Below are 8,171 nucleotides of genomic sequence, written 5' to 3'. Positions count from 1 at the left end.
GATGTTACATATTTAGCGTTGATCTAGCGTAGATCTTACATAAATTCAACGCCAATCTTACATATTTTGCGTAGAATTTTTGCGTAGATCTTACATATTTAGCGTTGAAATGTAGAGTAGATCTTACATATTTAGCGTTGAATTTATCGTAGAGCCTACATAAATTCAACGCTTTCAACAACAATCTTACATATAATGCGCAGAATTTTGGCTTAGATCTTACAAATTTTAGGTTGAATTTTTTGAATTCCATTTCAGACCACTTTATGATTTCAAAACTTTTTCATGTTTTTTTTCGAAAAATTAATTTTTTCACTATTTCGATCCCTATACTCCAAAGGTGAGTAACAAAAAGTCAGAAAAAATCTTTTTTAGTGCTCATTTATATTGCAAAATCCAATTCAGACCATTTGAAGATTTCAAATTTTTCAAGTTTTGTTTTCGAAAAATTAATTTTTTTACTGTTTCGCCCCCTATACTGCACAATTGAGAAAAATGAAGTCAGCAAAAAATAACCATTTGCTCTCTTACGGTGCAAAAACCATTTCAGACCATTTTAGGAATTCAAATTTTTTTCAAAACTTAAAAAAAATTTAAATTTTTCCCCGTACTTCTCACATGGTAAATGCGTTGAATACGTTGAAGTTATGTAAGATCTAGGCTAGATTCAACGAAATATATGCAAGTTCTACGCTTAATTCAATGCAATATATGTAAGATCTACGCTAAAATCAACGCAAAATATGTAAGATCTACGCTAATTTCAACGCAAAATATGTAAGATCTACGCTTTATAAGGATTGCGGCTCTTAAGGAAACCAAGTTACGGTGGCGCAATGGTAGAAGAGGCGACAAGTAAACAGGAGGTCAGTGGTTCGAGTTCTACGCGTTGATTTTTTGTAAGATCAACGCTAAATTCAACGCAAAAATATGTAAGATCTGAGCTAAATTCAACGCAAAATATGTAAGATCTACGCTTTATAAGGATTGCGGCTCTTAAGGAAACCAAGTTACGGTGGCGCAATGGTAGAAGAGGCGACAAGTAAACAGGAGGTCAGTGGTTCGAGTTCTACGCGTTGATTTTTTGTAAGATCAACGCTAAATTCAACGCAAAAATATGTAAGATCTGAGCTAAATTCAACGCTAAATATGTAAGATCAGCGGCAACTAGCGTTGGCAAGTTGAAAAATTCACCGCCATTTTTTACATAATTTTGCGTTGAATGCGTTGAATTTTTGTCTTTAAATTCAACGCATTCAACGCAAAATTATGTAAGAAAATTGCGGTGAATTTTCCGACTTGTCAACGCTAGTTGCCGCTGATCTTACATAATTTTGGCCAAATTCCTCGGCCCAGCTGAGAATGCGAACAATATAATCGTACGATTCACCAATTGATAGCATTTAGATCAGACAGAATTTAAAATATAATCAACTAATGTCAGTCAACGTTCTGTCGTAGCCTGCTTCACCTAGAATTAAACGGGTTTTACTGTTCTTTCATTAGCACTTGAGGAGAATCAATGCCCTTACTAAAGGGCTTCAAATGATGTGACTAAAGTTTATTATAGACAACAAAAAATGTTTCAGATTTTAATAGTGGAAATATTTTTGGTTTCTTCATTTGATTTTTGGTAAAAAAATAGCGAGTTATAAATAGCATAAAAAAATAGCGTAATATTGAGTTCAAGTACTTGAAAAGAACGACAAACAGTTTAGATCACGCATTATTTAAAACTCCAAGCATGTAAAACTTAAAAATTTCAGGCGTATCAACCCAAAATTTCACATGAAAACAAAAAGACAGATAGGACCACAATAATTGTTTCAAACTTTGTTCGAGAGCAATTAAAACTAAATTGTTTGGACCAATTGTGCTGTTTTTTTGATGAGCTGCAATTGGGATAATTTTATAAACTGATTGAGTTATTAAGAATAACCATATGTAAAGTCAATTCAAATGATTACCTTTTGTCTCGAAAAAGTGTACTCACGTTCTAATGAAGTTAATTCGAGTCTGAATCATGACAAAGAGGCTCGGTAATGTAATATCGCACATGAAGTTCCGAACCGCTTAACCACGTTTTTGACTTAATTGTCCACCATATGAGGAAACGATTGAAAAATTTCAAAAAACAACAATGTTCGAAAATAGTTGGTTTAATCTATTAAATATTCGGTATAGCTCTAACCACTATGCAGCAAACATACTCTTGCCTATGATAACCACCCTTAAGGAGCGTAAGCGACAAGAAAAACAACAAAATCAGCAGAAGAAAAAACAACTATTAATTACGACCAAAAGTCAACGTCTGTCCTTTATCATGAAAAATACTTAATGAGAACTACTTAATGTCATAAAAGCATCAGATAAAACGTAAACTAAAGCAAATAACTTGCACTTCACCAGAAAAGATATGTTATCTGTCTTTATTCAGTATAACTAGCAAGTAGAGATAAAACAAAAAAGGGCAAAATTAGAAAAAAACTTTTAAACTTTTGAAAACAATTAAATTCATAGTCCTGAAAGCAAGTATCTATCAACTGTGCTTCATCTAAAGTCTTCATTTATAACTTCAAACATAACTTTTTTATCCAAATTCTCCTACGTCTACAAAAAGAGCAAATACATAGAGAATTCAGAGTCAATTTTGTGAGGAAACGACAAAGCCTATAAGATCAAGCCTATAAGACCAAAACCTATTCAGTAAAAACATTGAATGTAATCAATTGCGGGTTATTTCAGCGCCACTTGTGTTATATCAGACTGGTCAATTATGTGCAATTAGGGTGATGATTGCACTAGGCAGCAAACAGAACCTCAAAAAAAGGGAAACGTTAAAAAAAATCAAAAACTTATGAAAACTCGTAGTACCATTTAAAAAAAACTTAATTTATAATTCAATTGAAAAACAATGCGAACTCTTCCTTCAATAAGATTATACTAACATTTTGCAGATAAAGGACTGAAGTTTTTAGGAAAATGTCATTAGTGAGACTTAGTCATTAGTGAGACTTAAATGTCATCAGTGAGACTTAGTCAAAACACTGCACATTAGACAGAACATAAAATTTAACTCACAGTTTTTTTTGCAAACGGATTTGAAAACAGCATACTGTACGTTTTTCGATGAAACTGTTATGTTTTTTCATTGGCCTCCCTTTCAACAAAAATTTTACCTGTCAATATTTGAGGTTGTTACATAATTCATTCTGCTCTGTGACTATAAAAAAACCAAAAAAATGGACTGCCTGCCAAACTGGACAAAGTGGGCCAAATAAGCATATTGGACATTTATTTTTTTGAAAAAAAGGATCAAACGCTGGTTTTTCAAAAAAATTATCTGAAAAGTTTGCCAAAACAGTTGATTCAAATAATTCACCAACTCTTTTCTATCTTTAAACGTAACACCAATCAGACTATCATTTACAATTTAATCATATTTTTGAAAAAATTGATAAAATTGTATGCAGGAGTTACAAAAAAAATGTGAGCAAAACAACGGAAGTTAGGCTAACGTTCATAAATCTGTAAACCTCCGTAAACTCCTTGGAGAAAGCGAAGTTCGAAAAATTCTTGTTGATTCAAAATTATACGCTAAAAATGCTTTCTAATGATACCACTCACAATCCTTTACGATGAAAATTTTGGTCGGCGAAAATTGACTGAACAAAGAAACGAGTTGAGTATATTTAGTTGCAGAGTATATATAAAGTGGGTCGGAACAAAAAGGAAGATCAAGTAATTGATAAAATAAATTTTTGACTCTTTCGCATATTAACGCTTTCATATTAATAGGGATTAATCTACACACAGACAAATAAACGAAATATAAACCGACTAATGTTGGAAGAATTGCTCTTGAACGACAGGCGAGGCAATTTAAATCAGGGGCTGTAGCTAGATCAATTTTTCTTTATGGATGCAAAAACAGTTGACCACGCGGGGATTCGATTCATGATCCTCCCAATCCCTCATCAGAAGCACTGCCCACTCGGCTTTTAGTTCCTGATTGTTGTTATGAGGGAATTGTTTTTATTTTAGCAGCAAGCTTTACTTCGGAGTGAGAACAATAGCGACCACTCAAAAATGGAGAATGAAAGCGTGAAAAAGTCACTTGAGAAGTCAAAAAATGTTCTAGAAGAAAAGCGCAAAAACGGTCAAGCGAAAAATTTGCACTAAAAAGATCTACACGTTTGCAGTAATTTGTTTGAACTTCGTTCAAGAGCAATTGAAAGACTATTATGACGTAGCTATTCATTTTTGACGGCGCTCTGATGGGCAAGACTCAAAATATCTAAACTGGAAATCTGTTTCTGGATCCAAAGTAGGGAAGTCGTCAATGAGAGAGACAGACTTCATTGCACTCCTCCATCGAGACTGTTCTTCATCTGCCAATATTGTTCTTTCGAACGCTCTCTCTGCCGAAAGGAATTTCTGCTGGTTGGCGACTGAAACTCAACGAAAATAACCTCTTTCAAGAGATTATATTTACGATATAATTTACTTCAACCAACATCGACATCGACGCACCAAGGTTTTGGCACAATTAGAAAACACCCTCGCATTTAGGTACTTCTTTCATTTATGCGGTTCAAGCTTCCGCGTGGGTACCCGTAACATTTAGTTTGCGTAGCAAGTCGTAACTGAGTTAAGCAAATTATGTGGTAATGGTCTACAAGCTGGATTAAGTACAAAGAACTTGTATTCTACTAAAATTATTAACATTTTAAAGCTACGGAAGTTTGGCATTTTGCGGGTGAGTATTTTGTAGATTTTACAGCGTAAATTTAGCCTGAGCGAACTAACTGACCTCAACAATACTATAATGGAGGTAACTTAGCATATAATAGCCAAATATACTCTTGATATAAAATTAATTTATAACCAAGTAGTTGCGTGGAGGTTGGTGGCAGAGCAAATCAGCGCTGAATCAGTCTAGAGACATTCTGTTTTTTTAGGATGGCCAGTAATCTATTCATGTCCCAATTTACACGGGCCAGTCATAATTTTTGAGTAAAATTTACTGCATGAAAAATAATATGTTCCGCTTTAATCCCGCCAATAAGGTTTGCTTTATATGCGACTCAAACTCCCCGTGGGTACTTGTAGCATTTAATTTGCGTAGCAAGACTTAACCACTAAGATAAATGGGCTTTGTAGTAAATGCCTACAAATTAACTTACTATAAGTTATATCACTGTATGACATTACTCTGCTCAGACTTAATTTTGTGGTGTGAGTTATTTGCAGACTATACAGGAAAAGTTTAAGCTGCGCGAACTCTATGACATCAATATAATCGTCATCAAGAGAAACATAAAATATTCTGGAGATTCAATGTTTCAGAAATGAACTAGGTTTTCATGCTTGCAATGCGCTAGTTCAGCTCTGAAATGCTCTGAGACTCAAGTCCGGGTGATACATCTTTTTCATTGTAACAGGAATTCCCAGGAGTGTGGAGAAAGCAAGTCAAAGTTTAAATGATGTGACCCTATAGTGTTTGTTATGGCCTGCTGGACCAATGAGCAACAAGAATAAAGATATAAGACCCTAAATAATTTCAAAATTATAATTGCTAGCCAGCTGATGACATCATTAGGCGATTAGTTGTCACATTTTGCAAACTGTGGCATAAGATCAATTTTTTAGCTTTTTTCCTGTACTAGAGCTTTTAGCTGAATTGGTAGATTATTCAAGTCTCCAGGAGTTTTTTGTTTAACATTTGTGCGTTCAAGTTTTGACTAGTTATTTGACTAGTAATTATACTCCAGTCAGGGAGTGTGTTCTCTTCTGGTTGTCTAAATGCCGGTAGGAATTCATTTGTCAATTTCCAAAACTAGGTCAGTCTCCTTCCAATTTGAGAAAGTATACTAAATAGAGCATCGGATACTTAGTGCTGTGCTTTTGCGTTGACTCCATCTTGTTTCGACTGTAACATGCTCGAGAACTCCAATTTGACTGTTTCACAGAAGTCAAACTCAATTTGTTATCTACTGATTGAACTAAAAATGCAGAATAATGTAAATGGCTCAAGAGAAAAGCCTTTAGAGATGTTTTTCTTTTTTGATATTGGGACGCAACCTCGAAGTGACATGGTTTTTATCCCGCAAGCCGATTTGATGGAGATAATTATTTCTTCTTGAAAATTTATTCTTGGAAGTTTTTATCCAGGTGGACCCTTAGGTTTTTTTAACAACTTTGACTCTTCAATGACTTCATTACCAATAATTATTAAAATACTTTCATTTTCTTTTTGTTGCCCAAAAACAATGAACTCTGTTTTCGAATGATTCTATTTTAACTTCAGGCCGAGAAGATTTCAGAATAAATTTAGTTTTTACTAAAAAAAATATTGGTTCTGCGCTGAGATGCGGGAAGACAAGTGCAGTACAGCATACACACTAAGCGTTGGATAAGAATTCCAAGTACTAAGTACTAAAAATCCTAGAATGATTTTACAGAAATAAAGAGATGCTGAACATGGTCGATCCTAATGTGAAATCTGTTCAACTTGACCATGCCTCCACTGTTATTTGAAAATTTATCACAATCGATTAATGTAATATACAAGAATTGTCGTCTAAGACATATATTTTGCGCCCGCTGAGCTGTGGAGACACAAATAATTCCTGATTATATTCCTGAATTTAAATGTGATCAAAAGTAGAATTAGACTCTTGCTCCGATATAATGTCTTAGTAAATTAAAATATTTAGTCAATTTGAGTGATCACACTGAGCTGAGTATAAAAACTTCCTCACCTTTCTGTTGAACTAACTGATCATTGACGATTCTACTAGAGGAACTAATTCTATATGTAACAAAGGATACAGAGATAAAAACTAATAGAAGAGATTGCTGTTCGTTCATTGATTTTTTTTTAAACTGACTGATAAGTGTATATGCTCAAATCGTATTTTTACACTACATACTGTCTCTTTTTGGAGGGTTTTCAGTTACACCCCGATTGGCTATTGATATTTTTTAAAATTAAATTACAGAAAATTATGGAAATGTTTTATATCTCTCACAGCAGATAAAACAGCTTTAAAAAAGAATAAAAAGTGTCAATTGAGATTCCCATGTAAATATGTTAAAATTAATCCTGCAGTCATTATGCCGACGTTTTTTTTTCGAATTCCTTTGAAGTGATATTACAAAGTTTGAAAAAATTGCGAATTGAGAAACTTTATAATCCAGCTGAAAAGATTTCCAATATGAATCATTGTGCTCCCAATTACAAATTTATCAAGAATAGAATTATTTTCAAAGGCAGTAGGGCAGTTCAAAAATCAGACAGCTCGCCATGTAAAAATGCAATTTGAGCGTTTACTTTTTTCTTGGAGCATAAATTACAGATAGATTATAAATTAAAATTTAAATCTTGGTTGTGTGGGAACATAGACAACAATAATAAATCAGTCTAAATCCAAAAGCAGAAGTTAGTTCAACCCAGTCGTTTAATCAACACCTGTTGCGATAATAGCAGTTAAATATACTGCCAGTTTAATAAAGTTTAATGCCCGATCGACAATGGAAAAAATCTTCAGCATTAGACTACGAGTTTATCACACTCTTTTTTCGCCACTGTTGCTAAGTAAACAGTGGCGATAAAAGAGTGGTGATAAACTCGAAATCTAAAAATAGAATTAGTTTGATAAACTTGTGGTCTAAAAAGCAAACATGGTGTTGATTAAAACAATTACCACGCGGTTGTTATCGCCCTCGAAGTTTTCATAACACCTCGGCTTCGACTCGGAGTCTGATAACTTTTCGGTGGCGATACCAACCATGTGGTAATATTCACTATTTGAATATTGTCAATTAATGTTTTAAAAGCACATTGTCAATGAACTTTAGCATGAAATGGGATGGCATTAAGTGTTTAGTCTCAACTTTTTTGCCCTAAATTAATTGTATAGGTTACGCCACTCTAAAAAACAAACTGAGAAATATTGGATCTTATCAGTTTGTGCCCCCAGTATGCACCCACCAGTAAAAGAGCACGTGTCATTACATGGTAAATCATTATGTAAAAATATGGCACATGCGTCTGAAAGATCCGAAATATTACACTCCGAATGTCGTAGTGGTTTGAGTTGTAAGTCAAAATTGCAAAGTGACCTCAGCAAAGTCGCATATACGTACATTGGACTATTGCTTTTTGA

General features: G+C 33.9%; 1 long non-coding RNA gene across 1 annotated transcript; it reads right to left on the bottom strand.

The window, feature by feature from the left end:
* Nucleotides 1–4,320: 4,320 nt before the first annotated feature.
* LOC142352979 (uncharacterized) lies at nt 4,321–7,467 on the bottom strand. Its single transcript, XR_012761013.1, has 3 exons — nt 7,337–7,467; nt 6,765–6,892; nt 4,321–4,451 (listed from the first exon to the last, which is right to left on the bottom strand). It is a non-coding gene; the product is annotated as an uncharacterized LOC142352979 (long non-coding RNA).
* Between the last annotated feature and the right edge of the window lie 704 nt (nt 7,468–8,171).

Source organism: Convolutriloba macropyga, chromosome 14 (genome assembly GCF_964194025.1).
Source record: "Convolutriloba macropyga chromosome 14, txConMacr16.3, whole genome shotgun sequence".
In the NCBI taxonomy this organism is placed as follows: Eukaryota; Metazoa; Xenacoelomorpha; order Acoela; family Convolutidae; genus Convolutriloba; species Convolutriloba macropyga.
The sequence above is the reverse complement of the archived record's forward strand: the minus strand, read 5'-3'. Positions and strand labels throughout refer to the sequence as shown.